The following is a 19869-nucleotide window of genomic DNA, read 5'->3' as shown; positions in this document are numbered from 1 at the left end:
ATATACAAAGGGAAGGCAAGATTCAATGTCACATATGATAGAGAAAATTTTATATTTTGATATGTTTGGGATAGTTGGAACCTTACCAATACAAATCTGGTTTCAGGGGCTTCTTTTCCCTCTCATGATCAAAGACATTTAGTATATTGAAAATATCTTTCAGCTTTATTTTTATATCTATTTGATACAATTGTAACTCAATGATTACTTCACAATTTTTTAAATGTTCATAATGAAGTTTTTATTGTGTATTTATAACTGTATGTAGAGTATATATGTACATATCTATAATTTATGTATATAGATAACATATATATGCAGATATATATGCACATGTATGTTATGTTTATGTATGTTATCTATATACATAAATTATAGACATATACTATGTAATGCATATATGTGTTATTTATATACATAAGTTATAGATATATACAGATATATATACACACAGAGAAAGAGAGGGAAAAAGAGCAAAAAGAGTATGTAAACTTTATAATTTGCTACTCTGGGGAAATCATGAAGCTGATGTTTGTATCATTTATTCTAATTGGTCTAATGCATATCTTTACATATTATATTCAACAGAAAGTCAATTGCACTTCACTAATGACACTGTCCTCATTAACAATGATCCAAAGAAGAAATTATACTTCAATTTAGTTTACAGCTATTCTTGGGAAATGTAAACTATTACTCTGGAATTTTTGCATATTTAAATATTTATGATTGGTTTATACATATTTATACTTTAATAATTCCGTATATTAAAAGTAAATGAAAACTGCTCTCAATGTGTAGTGGAATTGAGTAAACAGATGACAGATGGTAGGTGCCAGGTATGACTGGCGTCTAAAAAAAGGGAAATTTGAACACAGACACAAACACAGTAAGAACACCATGTGAGCCTGAAGGTAGAAATAGAGATGACACATCTACAAACCCAAGAACTTCAAAGGTTGCCAGCAAACTACCAGAAGCTAGGAGGAAGACATGAAACAGATTCTCCTCACTGACCTCAGAAGGAACCAACCCTGCCAGTGCTTGATCTTGGACTTCTAGCCTCCAGAACTATGAGACAATACATTGTTGTTTAAGCCACTCAGCTTATGGTACTTTGTTATGTCAGCCCTAGCAAACTAATACAGTGACTTGGTTCCAAAGAGTGCAGAATGGAAAGAGAGAGAGAAAAATAATAACTTTAAAGTAGAGAAAATTTACAGTTATCTCAGCTGGATGATCAAGGTAACATCAACATTGATGAGTCATAATGATAGGAACCTTTGGCATGATGTGATGACAAAGGCACTTTACCTCTGTGGTCTTCCTTGCAAAACCCCTGGCCCGAGTCTGGTCATGAGAGAAAGTATCAGGCAAATCCCAACTAAGCAAGATTCTACAAAATGCTGACCAATGCTCCCCCAAACTGTCAAGGTCATCTAAATCAAGGAAAGTCTAAGGAACTGTCACAGCCAAGAGGAGAAAAGGAGACATGATGACTAAATAGAATGTGGAATTTTGAAAGGGATTAAGGAATAGAACATTGTCTTAAAAGGAAGAAAATCTAAAAAACATTATGAACTTGAATTAATAATAATTTGTCAATATTGGTAAGTTAATCATAACAGATGTATAATATTAACATAAGTTACTAATAATAGGGAAAATGAGTATGGAATATATGGAAATTCTCTGTACTATCTAGTACATTTTTATGTAAATCTAAAACTTAGTTCTAAAATGAAAAGCTAATTAAAAAATAAATGAAAATTTGATCAGTTGTGTGTTTTGTGATGTATTTAGAGTACATAAGACAAACAACGGTGAAATAGAGATACATTTAACATAAAATACAGTTTGCAGTAACCCCCATGTGCTCATAAAAGTTAATGTACACATTAAATAAAATATAGTATGATCATAAGTTATTTATATAAATAATGTAGTTCAGTGAGGCAGAATACAAATTTCAAACATGATCTACAACACTTTTTTAACCTTTTAAAAGTATAATTAATAAATTATTTTCCCCTATCAGGTTGCTAGGAATCATAATACTTTTTGACATATTATCCTTAGACAGTTACATAAACAACATGTGGTTCATTTATTTTTAGTGAAACAATAATTTTTGGTTCTACAATAATGACTTAAAAGAAAGTAAGGGAACAGATTGAAAGATTTATCGGTAGATTTTATCTTCTGTATTATGTGCAAAATCAAATGTGTCTGGGGATTCCTACAGAATTGTTCTGTTGTTCTTAGCCTTGTCAATTTCAGGCCACTGCTTCTTAACATCAACACAAGACAAGATAGACCATTTACAGAGATATCTGAGGCACTAAGATACCAACTCATGTATGGTATATTAACTTTCCCAATAGAATAACACTTCTTAAGAAGACATTAGAATGTTATTACTGAGAATTCTGTATCTGGGAATAATTAACGAATGTCTTGCTTTCTATTTGACTAATGATTAGCATTTATCATTTCTTCAGGAATCAACATAGTTTTATCTGGTGAAGAACTGTGAGTCTGAGAGTCTTCATATCAGGGATTATTATAGAAAATAGACCTTACACAATTGTAGGAAACACAGTTCCAGATGAGGGATTGAATCAGAGATTGAGTCACCAAGCAGTCAGTTAGAGAAGCCATGTCCTTCCAGCTAGAGATATGAAGGGGAGTTTGTGGAGAAACCTATGAAAAGCTATTGCTTCTGAGTAGCTACTGCCTCAATTGGTCAGTAGGACCAGGCATAGGAAGAATGACTGAACACAGAAGAGGCATCTCCGTGAACGTCTGTCACTGCATAGAGTTGGGAAAAGACCTTTGGAGAATCATGGCCACTGCCTTATTTCTGCCTTCAAAGTTCACAGAAGTACTTTTTAACAACTCTAATTTGAAAACATACAGGGAAATGTAGCTCTTAGTATAATCAATTTAACCACAGTGGGTGTCATATGTACACTCTGTCCTTCTAAAAATCAGATAAAGCTATGAAATGTGTCTGTGCTTGAAATACTTTAGTCTACACTTATGCAGGACTTTATTAGAACACTGCTTTGGCCGTTTGATTACCAGAGTATACCCCTTATATATATTAGACAACTTAATAGACTTAGATAATGACCTTTTAGTGAGGATCCCATAAGTTGGGGTTTCACAATGATGCTGCTGGTAAATGCTTTCTTGAGAAATGTAAGAAAGAAAATAAGAGATACTAATGGTACAGCTGTGATTACATCTATGTCTGGATACAGTCACCAAATATATTATACCTAGAGACCAAATCTATTTTGGAGTGAACTTCTGCTGCAAGAGACGGGGAGACAAAGCCAAACTGGTAGCTTGGGGTTAGTGGGAGAGGGTCAAAGAATTCACAGAACAAAAGGCGTGCAATAGGAGACAGCACAAATAGTATTTGAAAGCAAGCATTAGGCCATTAAACTTCTGAGTCAGACTCAGACAAGCCTGGGTCTGAGGCTCAGCTCCCTCACTTACTAGTCACTGGACCCTGACCAGTGATTCACTCCCTCTAAGCCTCACTCTTCTCATTCTATGCTTGTATAATCCTTGCCAAAAGAGAATCTGCTTCAAAATTTTATCATGAAGAATAACAGTAATAACTACCTATGAAAACTCAGCTGTACATAGTGCTTGACACATGTAGGTACTCCATAAATAGTTCCAGGAAGGCAGAGATTTTATCTATTTTGTTATCACTAGATCATCAGCTCTTGGCACTGCTTACTAGCCTCTCAGATAAATTAATTAATTGAGTAACTAATGGCAGCTGTTTCTATTGCTATTCTTGCATTTGTTGGTGTCATATACTGAAGTGTACAGTATTCATAAGGAGATATATTGTGATTGGTTTTTTTGTCTATCTCGACACCACATAAGCATGTGCTGCTTTCAAAATGTTTAAAGAAGAGAGATTTGCCATTGGGTTTCCAGTATACCAGGAGTCTGTACGTTCTGAGTGTAGCCATGATAATCAGTCTTTTCTAACATCACCATTGCTCAACAGCATTTTTCCACATAAAATTCTTCACATGAATGCTTTTTTAAAAGCTGGTGGTGATCCCTTTTGATTTTTACTTCTGGCCTCAGGCACTGTAGCGTATTTTTGCTGAACAAAATGCTGTTATTTCCCAGAACTACTTTCTAGCATTTGAAGTCATATGTCATGCTGTCTCTCTTTTTTTCTTCTTAGCTCCTAGGAGTAGCAAATGCCATTGTTGTTTCATGTAATCTTTGCAGTGTCCTGCATATAAAGTGGGGAACAAAATGTGCCATTTTAAAGGCTACAGCCATTTCTAAACTTCAGGGTAAATGCCAACGTTTTCTCTTTGTACCTACTGGGGACATTTGGGTGACTCTATTAACCACGCAAATGTAAGGCAGTGTAGAAATGAAAATGAATGTGCTTCAAACCAAGCTTTTGAGAATTCTGTTTAATCATTTAATCATGTAAAAGGCTGTGTTTACTTTGAGTTCACTTAGTCTTTGCAGATATAATTATGTTGTTAGGATATATAAGTTTCCTCTGGCTGGGTCAGGTAGGCAGAGTGAATAAAAAGCTGAGAAAGGATGAATTTGTCCCCAGTAAGAGAATTTGATTATATTCCAATAATATGTATATAATTTTTATTATACTATTGGAATATAATTATTTTCAATAATATGGAAATAAGCCAGCAGCTTAGAAGACATGTCCATGTCCAGAGAACTTGAATCAAAGAGAATATCCCAAAATAGAGAAAGTTATGAGATAGTCAGTTTTAACGTTTTCATTTTTACATTGTAATTCCTTTCCCTTTAAGAGAATACACTATACAGCCAGACTGCGTGGGCTTAAATCCTGAGTTAATCGCATATTAGAAACATGTCCTTGGGAAATTTATATGCCCTCTCAGTGCTTTAGACTTTTATCTATAAAATTGAGAAAATTATACTTCTATCCTAGGATTGGTAGGATAATTAAATGAATATATAAGTATACATAGTAGAAATGATATTGTTAAAGCAGTGTGGAGTTCATAGAAAGTACTGAATAGGTGATTGTTATTTTACCAACCATATTATTGTCCCCAAAGGTAAGTAAAATCTTGATCTTGAGAACATTGCAATAGCTGTGTTTAGGAACTTATGGCCATGCTTTGGGACGTTCAGGAATAAGATATGGTCATGAGACAGCTGGAGATAACCTGTAAGGGCAGAAAACAGGTAATGTGGAAAACAGGATGGATTTCTAGGACTTGCTAGGAGTGATCACAGAAATCCTTGGGAAGAGAACTAGACTTCCAGCAATTATCCAGTAGGGGGCTTAGATTATTGGAGCGTGTACATTAAAAATACAGCTTGAGTATCCCTTATCTGAAATGCTTGAGACCACAAGTGTTTTGGAGTTTTGATTTTTTGGGATTTTAAAATATTTATATATACATAATGAGAGATCTTGGAAATGAAACCCAAGTCTGAACATAAAAATTCATTTATGTTTTATATAGTCATCTATGTATCTTTATATATATATATATTTACACATAGACTGAAGGTAATTTTATACAACATTTTAAATAATTTTGAGCATGAAACAAAGTTTGTGTATATTGAGCCATTAGAAATTGTCACTGCTTATTGTAATACCCCCTGGAAATTCTTTACTCATTGGCTTCCAGGATGCTACATTCTCCTAGTGTGGCTCCTGTTTTTCTGGACAATTCTCAGTCCCTCAGTGGCTCCTCATCTCAATCGCTGCTGGTTGGCATATACTGGCCTTCATCTCTATCCTACCTATACTTCCTAGATGATTTTCTCTGGTCTCGTGGCTTTAAATATCATCTATATTAAAAAGTCCCTCAAATGTATATCTTCATCTTGTACATCTACACTAAATTTCAGATCCACATATACAGCTATCTGGTGACACCACAGATGTCTAAGAGCTATCTGAGTTTACCATGTTGAAAACATAGCTCCTGGTGTTCATTTCTCACCACCTCGCCCTGCCAAAGAAACAGCCTCACTCTTTTAGCAGCAGCTTCATTAGTCCAATTATACAACAAAACCTTGAGGTCATTTTGACTCATTTCCTCTTCTTTCATCCTAGATCTAATTTATTGGCAAGCCTGGTTGATTCCAACATTAAAGTATGATAGAACTACTTAATATTATTTCCACTGCTAATACCCCAGAAAACCATCATATTTGGCTTGGATGGGTGCAATTGGCTCCTAATTGGTTTCTCCATTTTTACTTCTATTTCCCTAAATGTATTCTACATGTAGCAGCCACTAGTGCTACTTAAAAAAAAATAAACCTATCATCTTCCAGCCTCCGGAACTGTGAGAAAACTTTTCATCACATTTCTCTTGAAACTGTTCAATGGTTTCTCTTTGCAGTTGAAATGAAAGACAAATCTTTCTCTGTAATTTATCGGGCCCTGCTACCTTTTTGACATTATTTTCAAATACTTGCTTCTCATTCACTTTGTATCAACCACATTGCCCCCCTAGCTGTTTCTCAAATAGTGCTCTGGACTCGTTCTTCCCATTTCCTGGACAATTCTTCATCTAGACATTCACAAGGCTACTTCACTAATGCCCAACAGGCTATCAGCCAGGACACAGAAACTACATTAGGTATTTCAGTGGAGAAGATTGGATGTGGAATTGCTTAAGCAGGTACTGAAGGACAGGAGCAGCCAAAGGCAACATTAAGGCTAACACGACATAGTAAATGCAGGCAGCAGCTACCACTGCTCCAACTGGGACAAACAAAGTGGAGGGTTTTAGGTTATCAGAGCCTTGTCACTCAGAGGAGTGTCCATGGAGTTGTGACTCAGATATCTATCTGATACTGGACTGGCCATCTGGCATTGGGAGCTTGGGAAATCAAAGGAGGAGTTCCATGAGATTTGGTCTCATACCTCAGAGGAAAAAAATGGAATGGTGTCCCTCCTCCCACCCCGAATCTATATATTGCAGCCTTAAACCTCAATGTGACTGTATGTGGAGGTAGGATCTTTAAAGAGCCAGTCAAGGCTAAATATGATTATAAGAGTTGGGGGCCCTAATGCAATATGGCTGATGTCCTTACAAGAAGAGGAAGAGGCACCAGGGATGCGTGCACACAGGGGAAAGCCGTGTAAAGACACACAGCCAGAAGGCAGCTGTCTGCAAGCCAAGTAGAGAGTCCTCAGGAGAAACTTTGATCTTGGAATTTCTGCCTCAAGAACTGTGAGAAAAAAATGCCACAGACCCAGCCTGCAGTATTTTATTATGGCAGCCAGAGCAAACTGATACAGACCACTACCTGTGTGTACTGATGCTCAGGGGATCGAATGGGGAGTGAGGATTCTGAGTCAGGGACTCTAAGGAGTCAGAATGTGACTAGTTCAGAAAGTGCCTGAAAACTAGGATCATCTGTTTCTTCCAGGGTGAAAGGATCATTTCTAGAGTGATGCTGTCAGGAACAGAATAGGAAGGAAGAAATCCTTTCTTCCTTCTGCACTCCAGTCTTCCTCTAGCGAATTCTATTGGAAAAACTTACGAAATCATCTGACAATGGAGAAACAATTTGCAGAGTCGCAACCACCAGCAAGCAGAATACAGCATCAGAATCACATGATCTCTGGCTCTATTCATAGGGAGAAAATATGGTCCCATAACTCTCAAGTGAGCACTGAAAATCTGCGTTTTTAAGGTGTCCAGTTGATTTTGAAGTTCAGCTTCATTTGAAAACTCCTGACCTAAAACAAACCTCTCATTTTTGTGGTGAGGAAACTAAACAAAGGGCAGTGAGGTGTCTTACGGTCTGTAACTCTGAGGTTCTGGCTACATGTAAGGAAAAAATTAACTCTGAACATCCTAAGCATTTGCCATTAACAACCACTGCCTGCTTAGCTTGGTTGATTTGTTTTTGCATAATTGGTTTATTCATCCACTGGGTGTAAATGGTGTGTTTTGCATTAGCTTGAATTAAAAGAGAATCCCATATATTAGATTATAATAATGTATTTTTTCTAAATAGTTAGGAGATCACCAGTAGGGTACCATAAAACACAGCACTTAGTCCAGTGATGTCTAACAAATTGTTAGACATTTAGAAAAGAAATATAATAGCAAATCAGTAAAACGTATAGGATGGTGGATAAGAGTATAAATGATATAGCTGACAATAAAGATGAAAACGGACTTAGTAGATCTGCAGGTGTTTTTGTTTATATAGAAAGAACAAAGTGGGAATTCATATGACAAAATTCTCATATCAATGTAGCATGAAATGAAAAAATATTCTAGTAAGGCATGAGCAGTGTTAGACTAGAGTGTAGCTATCCTTTTTGTGTAAGTGGAGAAACAACTCTTTTTGTCTTTAATAAGCAGATTTGGTGGTGAAAAATGTCATTTCCTCAGTCTAGGGCACTGAATCATAAATCTTTATAATTTAGTTTTTTTTAAAAAAATCCAGATCATTTATCAAAGGAACAAAATCAACATCAGTGGAAGGCACTGTAAAATGTATCCTGTCCTCCATACATTTTAAAACGGCACTATTATTAAACAGTACAATGCAAGAATCCAATGAAGAATAATTATAGGATTTTATGTTTAAGATTAAAATACTAACCTGGCAATATCTGATTACTTGGCTTGTCTTTTCCTAATTGTATGAAAATATAAAATGATTTTTATTAAACTTGCTGCTTCTCAAAGACAAAGGAGATAGTTCTTGGTGTTAGAATCCTGTGAGAATTTTTTTCCCTGAATTTCGTACACTGTTCTTCCACTGACAACAATAAGCAGAGAAACACATGTACAGGACTTTGCATGACATCTACTGGTTAAGTGTGTACATGATACAAAAGCTCATTTTCCTTTGTTCCAAATATATCAGTGGATAACCTCCCCAAGGCTCCCCGTGGAAGGACAATGTCCACAGGGCTGAAAGACTTCCTTTCCCCCAAAGGGTTCCATAGATCCATTCTGTAACCCATGGGATTTCATTTTACACAAATAAACACGAATAAATTAGAGAATAAAAGATAATCTAGTTGCAACATCTGGGCTTCCTCATCTATATCTGATTATTTCCTTAAACTCTAGAGTTTTCCCCCTGAAATACATTAACTTGATAAATCAGCAAATGGAACTGGCTTAGAAGTTTGTGAATGACTGAAAGCAGCAGCATGTTCTAGTAACACAGCAAGCGTGTGGTAGGGTTGGTAACTTGTCACACATTGGTAGTGATCTGAGGGTCAGGCGGAAGTCTTCAGCATCCAAAAATACTTTTTTAACATCACCTTAAATTTCACTATTAGAAGGTTAGATATTTAAACCACAAACAGGTATATCCCTTTATTAACATGCAAATAATGCAGTGTGTCCATTTGCAACTTAATCTATTTTTGTGCTGACAACTCCCCACTGTATTTGCCTCCTATCCAGATCCTTCCTCTGACCTTCTCTATGCCCCAGGTGTCGACCACAGCGGACTGAACCGCCCAGGTTCCCTTCTTGGCTGGCTTCTAGTTGAGATGGCTAATGAAAAGCACTAGCAGGAGATCAAAAGGCAGAAGGAGTGAGATCCTGTGTTGTGGTGTTTTTCTCTCACTTCCTCATCGCTTTGGTGCTGTGTCTCTTGCAAGAGCTGTGACTCTCCATGAACGTAGTTCCTGTATATGGCCCTTCCTTCAGAGTACAGGAACTTAGTATTGTCAATTTCTAAGTGCCTCACCGCCCTCCATATCCTGTGTTTGTTTCGTAGCTCTGCCTATGACTCTTTAAAAGTAGTGACTTCAATAGAGACTCTATCTGAACCTTCTTATTTGCCAGAAACTTTAACAATGCCTTTCTAGATAAGACTCAGTTTACATAAAAGGGTACATAAAAGGGAAGAAATGGAAGAAGGAGAGGAGTAGCATGCGAAGAAAGAAGAGCAATGAAAGGCCAGGAGGCTAAAAAAAGGGACCTGAAACTCTCTTATTTGGCTAAGGACTTTTCCAAAGTGACACACGTATTTATATGAAAGTGTCTACCTCCCCATCCCCAAATTGACATTCTGTGCCTAGGGGTAATTTTGTGTTTTGTTCCATCAGAACTTAAGCTCGATGAGAGAATGGTAGTTTTGGGGTTTTGTTGTTGCTTTCTGCCTGCATCTATGGATAACCAAGTATCTAGAATTGATTAAACTTCCTTGTTATTGCAAAGATTAAAAACATGTTTATATATTAATTACAACGAATATTTTTATAAAGACAATTGAATATTCTGTCCTTTGGAGAAGTTATTTAACCTTTTCATGCTTGCACTTTCTCATCTATTTAATAGGATACAGCGTAATATAATGGTTAAGAACAGTGATGTACTGGTGTTTACCAACTGTCTCTCCAGGAAAAAAAAAAAAAAAAATATATATATATAACATTTGCTAATCTCTTTGGAGTAAATACTCCCACTAAACTCCTTAGTTTTCTATTGCTGCCATAACAATTTCCTTCTCATGCTGCATCTCTCTGACCCTACTTCTGTTTTCACATCGTTTTCTCTGACCACAGGTGGGACAGGATCTTTACTTCTAAGGAGTCATGTGATTATATTGAGTCCACCTGGGTAATCCAGGTTTCCCATCTTAAGGTCCTTAACCTTAACCACATCTACAAAGTTTCTTCTGCCATGTAAAGTAATGTCTTCACAAGTTCCAGGGATTCAAACATGCATAACTTTGTTCATGGGGACCATCATTCTGACTACCACACCCACCATGGACAATTTCAAGCAACCAATGTAACATCTGTTGGCTCACAAGGTAACATCCAATGTAACATCAACTGGCTCACGAAATCCCTGATAATCAGTTCTGTGAGCCAGATGAAATCACTCCTCCTACCAGAATTCAGAGTATACGTTTCAGAATTAAAAAGTCTGAGTTTGAATTTTGATTTGCAATGTGACTTTGACAAAGTTGCTTCTTTCCTATATCTCAATCCTTATCTGTTTAATGGTGATAAAAATAGTACAATTTCACTGGGTTTTTAATGAGAATTGATAACAGATAATACATGTAATTAGAAAATGTGAGTATTCAATATACATTAAGAATTACTTTTGGCCAGGCGCGGTGGCTCATGCTTGTAATCCCAGCACTTTGGGAGGCCGAGGCGGGCAGATCACGAGGTCAGGAGATCGAGACCACGGTGAAACCCCGTCTCTACTAAAAATACAAAAAAAAAAAAATTAGCCAGGCGTGGTGGCGGGTGCCTGTAGTCCCAGCTACTCAGAGAGGCTGAGGCAGGAGAATGGCGTGAACCCGGGAGGCAGAGCTTGCAGTGAGCCGAGATTGCGCCACTGCACTCCAGCCTGGGTGACAGAGCGAGACTCCGTCTCAAGAAAAAAAAAAAAAAAAGAATTACTTTTATGTTTCCATCATCTTTTCAAACATTTTTATGTCTGATAGTAGGAGTACAAATGTTTCTTATCCCAGTAAGCTGAAATATTAAATATGAATGTATACAGTGATTACGTAATTAGAAAGCTCAGAGCACTTCTTTTCTTCCTAAGGCACAGGTAATTTATGTTTTCACATAATATTTAGAATATTGATTCTGAATATTAGAATAAAATTTAGAATAATGATTATTCTAAATGGATCGAGAGGCTCAAGGGCCTTCTGAAACTTCAAAGAAAGACACAGTCAATTTGGCAGTATTAGTGTTACTTCAATTTTGAACTAGCCAAATTCTTAGTTGCTGTTATTAAAATTTTCAAGCAACTACAATATCAAGGCTTAAGAACAAAGCACCCTAAGCTAGGTAGGATTAAAGCTGGAGTAAAATGGCCTTGCAGTATAGTCTTGGAAGAAAAAACATTGTTGTGAATATACTTTTCTCAGTAAAGATATGAATGAAACAGGAGCATGGGGCTGAAGGAGGCGGGAAGACTGACGACGTTATCTTGAGTGAAGTCTAGGTTACACCATCTCATGCATTTGATACATGGGGTTGGAGATGTCACCTTACATCCCTCTTAAGACTTCTGACCAAATAAGTGTTCTTTCATGATTTTTCTCATCTCAAGTATCTAAAATATTCTATAACTTTGGAGCCACAACAAGACTGCCAGATGGGACACAATTTACTTGTTCATGTTTTTAATAGCTAAATATTTATTGTGAAGATTCAGAAATTATTCATGAAAGAAAAAAAAGTGGACAAAAGATATGTGAGGTTCAGACGTGATCTGCAGGTTTGCTTATGGCTCCAGCCACTTGTTCCAAATATAGAGAGTAGTTTCTGAGTTACCTCGGGTCATGAAGTATTTCAGGTATTGATTCTCTGTCTAGTTCATTTAAATAATATAGAAATATGTGAGGGGAATATCCCTGATCTCAAAAACTTTAAGATTGAAGTAAGGAAAAAATGAGATTATGTGTACCAGCAAGCGCTAAGTAATAAATGAATAGTCAAAAGAAACAAACAAACAAACAAACAAAAAAACCATAAGAAGCATATGGCTAAACAGAAAAGGGTAATAGGGGTGAGGTGTACAATGAGTTCAGAGATCACTGTGAGTTGGAAGAGCCACGAAGAAGAGAAGACTAGAGAACCACATCAATTGATTAGAGGCTTGAAGAGAAGAGTATATTCCAGGTAGAAAAAATTAGCATGTGCAACAGGCCAGTTCTGTATGTGACATGTTTGTGGGACAGTGAGGAGAGTGATTGCACTGACTGCTCCACTTATTTAGAATTTTCTCCTTCATATCCCAAATAATGAATTTGTATTTCAGCCATCTCACACCAAACTTTCTAGCTTTTCTTATGAAAAACAAACCGGAAAAGCTATAAAAGCAACCTCAGTTTTGTGTAATTTTTTTTCTTCATTTTTCTCATGCAACTTTTTTGGCATGGCCTCTACTTAAAACTATTCATCTGTTTATTTTTTTAAAATCTCTAGCCTCTACTAGCAGGTGTAAGATCAAAGAAACCTGAATGCTAACCACCTGGTCAGATTTTTAGGGATGTCAAATGTCAGAGGACAAGATAGCCTGATGGAGAGAAGGTTGCATATCAAAAACCACAGCCGTGACACTCTCCTATTCTCTTTCAGGCTCTTGTTCCATTTCATGTCATTTCCATGTGAAAATCAAAGTATCTTGAAAACAATATACTGATAAAAGAATACTAAATAAAATCAAGGAAGAATAATTATTACTGTTTCTCTAAGTTTTTCATCAGTTTTTTATCTATAATCATACTTCCCAAAATTTATTTTGCATTGACCCTAATCCATGTTTCAGCACAATACACTGATATGACAAATATATATCAGATTAAACAGTTTATTTCACAACCTTTATTTCCAAGGCAAAGATTAAGTGTGACTCCTCCCCCATGAGGTAAATAGAAGAATCTCCCTTCTCTTTCTTTCCCTGATTCTACAGCTAGAAGAGGGTACTCTACTGGAACTACTTAGTCTGCAACCCCAATCTCAGGCCACAGAGAACCTAGTAAATTTTATCAGAATTCTGTGAATAATTAAAATGAAAACTCGAAAAGAATGAGAGCAGAAACTTAGCCATGCCTGGTTTTGTTTACTGTTATGTCCTCAGAAACTATCAGAGTATATGGCACATAGACATTCAGATAGCATATGCTGAATGAAAGAATTGGTGAATGAAAGCTTCTTAAAGAAAGAAACTTTTACAAGTCCTTGAAGTCACAATTCTAGCATTGTATCTGACCCTAAGTTTGATGGTATTCAATAATTTGTGTTTAATGAAAAAACTGTTATAAATAATTAAATAAAAGAATAAAATCATCTCCACTGAAAAAAATGCACATCTTTTCAAAAGGGATGGCCTCTACCTCACATTTTCTTCTGATGTTTTCTTTAATCATGAAGATACACAAAATTTTAACTTACCTGCTGACTCTACCATCTTGTCATCTTAAATAACAGAGAGAGGCTCTTTAATGGAAAAGGTATTTATTTGGAAATAAGAGCATTGAAATGGGAATAAGCATGTATAAACTGTATGCGTATTCCCATTGCAAAGCCCAGTTCCCAAATAAGCAACTTTTCCATTAGAGAGCTTCTCTCTGTTTGTTATTTAGATTTAAACATATGGTGACAGAACTGAGATCTGAAAAGTGTCACTTGGAAAGAATCAGTGATGCTTGGAACCTGTGTGCGGTACCCATCCGAGCCCTTTGAGCTCTCCACTTCAATGGCCAGGCTTTTCCACCCTGGTGAATCTTCTCTCAGGTTGAGCCTCCCTCCTTTTGTCAGTGGCTTTAAATGGATCTGGTTTGGAAAAAGCCACCTCCATAAAGGACCATACATTCCTCCCGGGATAATAAAAGCTTTTCTGTCTTTTCTTGTAAGTCCTTTCTGATATAAACACAAGTATCTTTTTGGATTGAGTACTTATGATTTCTATGGAATGTACATTCTGTCTGTGAAGCGTATCTTATCAGATTTGATCACCAAGTTTAATATTTTATCTGAACTGTATGCCTATGTTAATATCTTGTGAACATTTTTATCTTGGTTTCTTTTGATTTGGTTTGATCTCCTTGCTTGTTTATGAAAACCTGAGCACAGTGGCTCACGCCTGTAATCCCAGCACTTTGGGAGGCCGAGGCAGGCGGATCACGAGGTCAGGAGATCGAGACCATCCTGGCCAACACGGTGAAACCCCGTCTCTACTAAAAATACAAAAAAATTAGCTGGGCATGGTGGTGGCGGGCGCCTGTAGTCCCAGCTACTCGGGAGGCTGAGGGAGGAGAATGGCATGAACCTGGGAGGCAGAGCTTGCAGTGAGTAGAGATCGCACCACTGCACTCCAGGCTGGGTGACAGAGGGAGACTCCATTTCAAAAATAAACAAACAAACAAACATTCAAGGGGATGGGTGTAAGATGGCTAACTAAAAGCCACTATGGTGGTTGCAGCCATCTAAAACATGAGTTTAAACTCCTGACATTTCCCGATTGCATTTAGAGGATTTTCTTTGCTCCTGGGAGATTATTAAGGAATGGAATGGGATTCTCAAATACTGACATGCCAGGTTTTCTGGGAGTCTAGCCAGCTACATATTAGGGTCTGTTCTTGTGTACATGTTAAACTGATAGACAAATTACATCAAGGAAAATTCAGAACTCAAATCGTCATTAGTGGAGAAAACTACAACTGTAGAGTTAATATGCAGAGTCTTCTAATTTCTGTCTCTATATATTTTTTTCTGCTTTTTTTCAATCTGTTGACTTTTCTACTGGTGTTAAGATAAAAGTCACTGCTTGTAGCGTTCCAGCTAAGATATGACTATAAATAGATATTCCAGATAGATAGATAATAGATGATGGAGATGTCTTAAAGGGCTTTCAAATTAATGACTTTGCGAACTAAAATACCTCCCTGGTTTCCAAAAACCTAGACACCTTTTAGAAAAATAAGTTTAGGTGTGCTTGACTAGCAATTGCCTATGGTGGTATAAAATTCATTGAAAAATTAATAATCCAAAAAAAGAATTAGATAAGTGTTTATAAGTTAGGCTCTCAGATCAAACAGGTCAAAATCTTGAGCTCAAGGTAATATATGATGTATGTCCAGCATAAAAATTATGCTTTTCCTTTCACACAGAGGGCAAGAAGAAAAAGCCAAAAACCAAAAATTTAACACTTGCTAAAATTCTTTCCCATCTGCATTTTGCTAATCAAACACATCTTACTAAAAAACAAAAGACAGATTTTTTATGAGTTCAAGGCTACTTGAAGACTTTGATTTTCTTCTGCAATTCATCCAGTCCTAGCGAAAATGTAAACATTGAAAATTTAACCCTAAAGTTATTTGAAAAGGAAAACAAAATGGTAAAAGGGGCTTTAAAAAAACCATATTGCCATACAAACTGCCTTACCCAAATTTTGATCCACAGCATTTATTAGATTATCTATCAGGGAAAATGAAGTTTAGCCATATGAACAGATTCTAATTTTGTCAGAAATATCGTCTTATACAGACTAGTGAGTTGGTATTACTACCTCAGTACTAAAATTCTAAAATGAAAGTTGTAAGATATTGTGTGTGTGTGTACGTGTGTTTAGATTTGTTTACCTGTATGTACATCTATTATGTGTTTTATCTACATGGTATAATGTAGCATAGTTGACCAGAAACCCCTTAAAGTTAAATGAGTCCTCACATAAAATATAAAATTATTAATTAAACCAAATGTCTCCTAGTTCACATGAGTTAAATAAATCTTTAATAAATATGGTGGTTCTAAAAATATGAGTAAAATAGAAATTGAAAAGTCTTAAAATAGTCAGCATATATTCTTGCCTGGGTTTACTGGTTAGATAGTTTTTATATTTGCCTTTACCAAATACTTTAAAGTGTCAGGTTTTGACATGAAGGTTATAAAACTATAAACCCAGCCTAAAACGGGGAGATCTTTGTGTAATTTTTGATAAGTAAGACTAATTTAATATTGTTAGTTTAATGAAACAGCTGTATCTTCTGAGTTATCAGAAAAATATCCATACATTTAAATTTTAGGGTCTTTCTTAGGCGATCATATAATATTCACAGCCTATAAATATAGTTAACAAAGAAATAACTTGAAAGCATGACTAGCTTTGTCTGATATCTCAGTTCTCATAAATAATGTAGGTGAACTGTTAAAAAATTAAGTAAGTCTTTTCATGTAATTTGAAAACTTAAAGTCAGTTAAGTTAAATAATAGATACTTATTCAATGTCAGAGTCATTTCCAAGTAAGATTAAAAAATTATGTTATAAGGAAAACATGTTTCTAAAAATTATAAGATAATTATTAATAAAACACTGATGTGTTACAGTTAATTCAAAATTTTGCCTTCTAGTTTAGTTTTCACTAAAATTTAAGGCTACTGAGTTAAAACTGTTAACTAATATATAGTTCTGTCTACAAAGTGTGCCCTAAAATATATAAGATGTGCTTTTAATTAAAAAATAGTATAAAAATTATTAAAATATTCTTTATTAAGAGAAATAATAATTTTGCTTAATTTGGAGGTCATTTCAAGATTGCTTCAAAATATGAATTAAAAATAGAAATGAGATAGAAAGAAACCAATAAGTAGAAGAGAGATGTGAAGAGAGTCATGAATATGAAGAGGTATTTTAGGTAAGCAAAGATAAAAAGAAAAGAAAGTAATTCTGTATGAGAAAAAATCTCATATGGTGAATTTTTGTCCTGAAGTAAAATGACTGATTATTTAAGAAATATAGGACAAAGTAGAAAGTACAAGCTTGTCATCAATTATCTGAGTAAAGCTGTGATAAGATTCATGAAAAGAGAATTTATGAAAGGAATTTTGCGTGTGATTGACTAAAATTAAAGAGGAATTATTTGTGATAGTCTTTCTAAAGATTCAAATTTGATATTAAAAATACACAAATACAACACTAAAAAATTGTGGTCTTCTATTTTAGAGGGAGATTTTTCTTACAACATGGATTTACTCATTCTACTTGCAAGAGGTTTTGATTTTTGATTCTGAAACCTGCTTGTCTTTGAAACACTCAGATTTAGATCTCAGGAGTTCAAGTTTTGCTTACCTCAGTGCATATGATTTGCAGGTCATCCATCATTGCCTTCTGGTTTTTCTCCCTTTGAAAAAGCATATCTTTTTACTTAGGTAGGGTGACAACTCTTTCCTTCAACCTTTTTATCAAATTTGATATGTTTTTTTTTTTAATTCTGTATGTTGTAATGACCTGACACTGAAATGTTTATATGAATATCTAGAAAAATAATATTTTCCTTCAATATAACTTGATTCTATACTCTTGGCTTTTGTTGATATGTCTGAGTTGTTCCATGTAACCAAGTAACTTCTCATACCATTCCTAAGAGCCATGTATCCCCCTGCTGAAGGTACTAGTTTTCTTGTTTATGTTTCTCTATAATGTAGTGTACACTTACAATCTCAGATACACTCTTCCTATATTTGATTAAATTCAAGAACCTTTTATCAGGTTTGACTTCCAGTTTATCAAAATGGGCTTCCCATAAAGAGGAGCAATCACACTACAGGGGTTTTTCTTTATCTTTTAGGTAACTAGACATGGAAAATGATTTTGTTTTCTCAAAATAATTTCTGGATTGTCTTTATTAGATTTTTTATTGGAAAACTGAGCTTTCAAAGGGTTAAAGTTTTTACATCCGTATATATTTCTGTATCACTTTTGAAGTATTTTCATTATTACTCTGGTTAAATAAATAATTATTATTTAGCAATGACCTGTAATTCTGTTTTGATCAAGTGTTTTGAACCTTTTGATATTTTTGGCAGCTTTCTCCAAGATCAAAATACCAAATTAAGTCTTTCTGACCTAAAATTAACTTTATGGTTTTACAGTTGTATTCCTGGAGAGAGATATGTATATTAAATTAGATAATTATGTAATATCTCTAATTATAAATAATTATATTTAATATATAATAATATTTAATATTTATATAGATATTAAATAATTAGACTTATTTAGCAAATTGTATGAAAGGCATTTGGAAATAATAAATGATACTAGATCTTTTTTCGGTTACATGTATGGTATGTTATTGATATAAATTATCTAAAATGAAAATAAATTTATAAAAATCTAATGTTATCAATCACAATTTTGATTATATTAAATCTTTTCAATGGTTATATTTTTATGTTACTAATGTGAGTACTCTAAAGATTATATGAAATTTATAAAGTTCGATGGTATTAATGCGACACTGTCAGTAATGATTCTGGTTGTTACGTGCTGCATGTAATAGAAATAATTAAATTTCCTTGTCAATTGGGAACGTTCATCAGATTTTAACCATGGCTATCTTAAGTTTTTGTTATCCACAATTGTTAAGTTCTTCTTTAAAAGAATTTGCAATCAGCTACAGTCCAAAATTGCTTTTCATGGGAAAACTCTAACAAACACTTTTGAACACAAATTTTCTATAAGATTAAGATGAATAGGCTAAATATAAATTTCCAAAACTCTAGTAAAGAAACCAATGGGTTTATAAAACTGTTAATTAAGATAAAGCAAACAAATATTAATTGCATAAAATTAAATAATTAATAAAGATTATTTTTATGACTTTTATTTAAAACAGTGTTAGTCCTTTACTTAAATGTTTTGTTTTCTAGATTTAAGAAAATTTTCTCTCATAAGCTATCTATAGTTTTACAACAATTTGGTCAAATATACTTTCATGAGTGAGGTGTGGGTTGGTTGCCCTCTCTGCTTAGGCTGGGAACTCTCCAGGGCAAAGCCCAGAGACTCCAGGGTCATCAGTTCTCACCCTACCCTGAAAGTGATCCTCATTGGGTCAGAAGCCAAAGTCAGTCCCCTTTTTCTGTGTGCTTTGGGAATACTGGACCTAGGGAAGAACAGAAATTAATCATCCCTGAATTTTTGCTTAATCCTCATTTCAGTCCTTCAAGGTGCTTACTATTTTCTCCTTTGGTCGACTGAAAAAGCCACATGAAGGGCCAGGAATCCAATGTGCAACGGTCTTTTTAAAAAACCTGTGTCCATTATTTCTACATTGAGATACCTCCTTCCAAGGCTTATAGAGGAAGCTTCAGGGAAGGAAACACTCTACCAAGGCTCCCCACACCTGTGACTGTTTTCACTATTACCAACATTCTACTCCTCTCAAACTAGTTGGCTCTCAAACCCAGTCCTACAAATGCCTCTCACCTTCACCCCCTTGATTTCATGTATTCTCTCAGCAAACATTGAACAGGCTTTCTGCTTAATGCTGAAAATACAGCAATGGACAAGACAGGCAGGGCCCTGTTGTCTTGGAGTTTACAATCTG

General features: G+C 35.2%; 1 long non-coding RNA gene across 1 annotated transcript; it reads left to right on the top strand.

Moving 5' to 3' along the window:
• The first annotated feature begins 1344 nt into the window (after positions 1–1344).
• On the top strand, positions 1345–9665 carry LOC134732730 (uncharacterized). The gene is made up of 3 exons (XR_010116213.1): positions 1345–1610; positions 2281–2363; positions 9459–9665. It is a non-coding gene; the product is annotated as an uncharacterized lncRNA (long non-coding RNA).
• The last annotated feature ends 10204 nt before the right edge of the window (positions 9666–19869 follow it).

Source organism: Symphalangus syndactylus, chromosome 16 (assembly GCF_028878055.3).
Source record: "Symphalangus syndactylus isolate Jambi chromosome 16, NHGRI_mSymSyn1-v2.1_pri, whole genome shotgun sequence".
Taxonomy (NCBI): domain Eukaryota; kingdom Metazoa; phylum Chordata; class Mammalia; order Primates; family Hylobatidae; genus Symphalangus; species Symphalangus syndactylus.
This window is presented reverse-complemented; position numbering and strand designations above follow the sequence as displayed.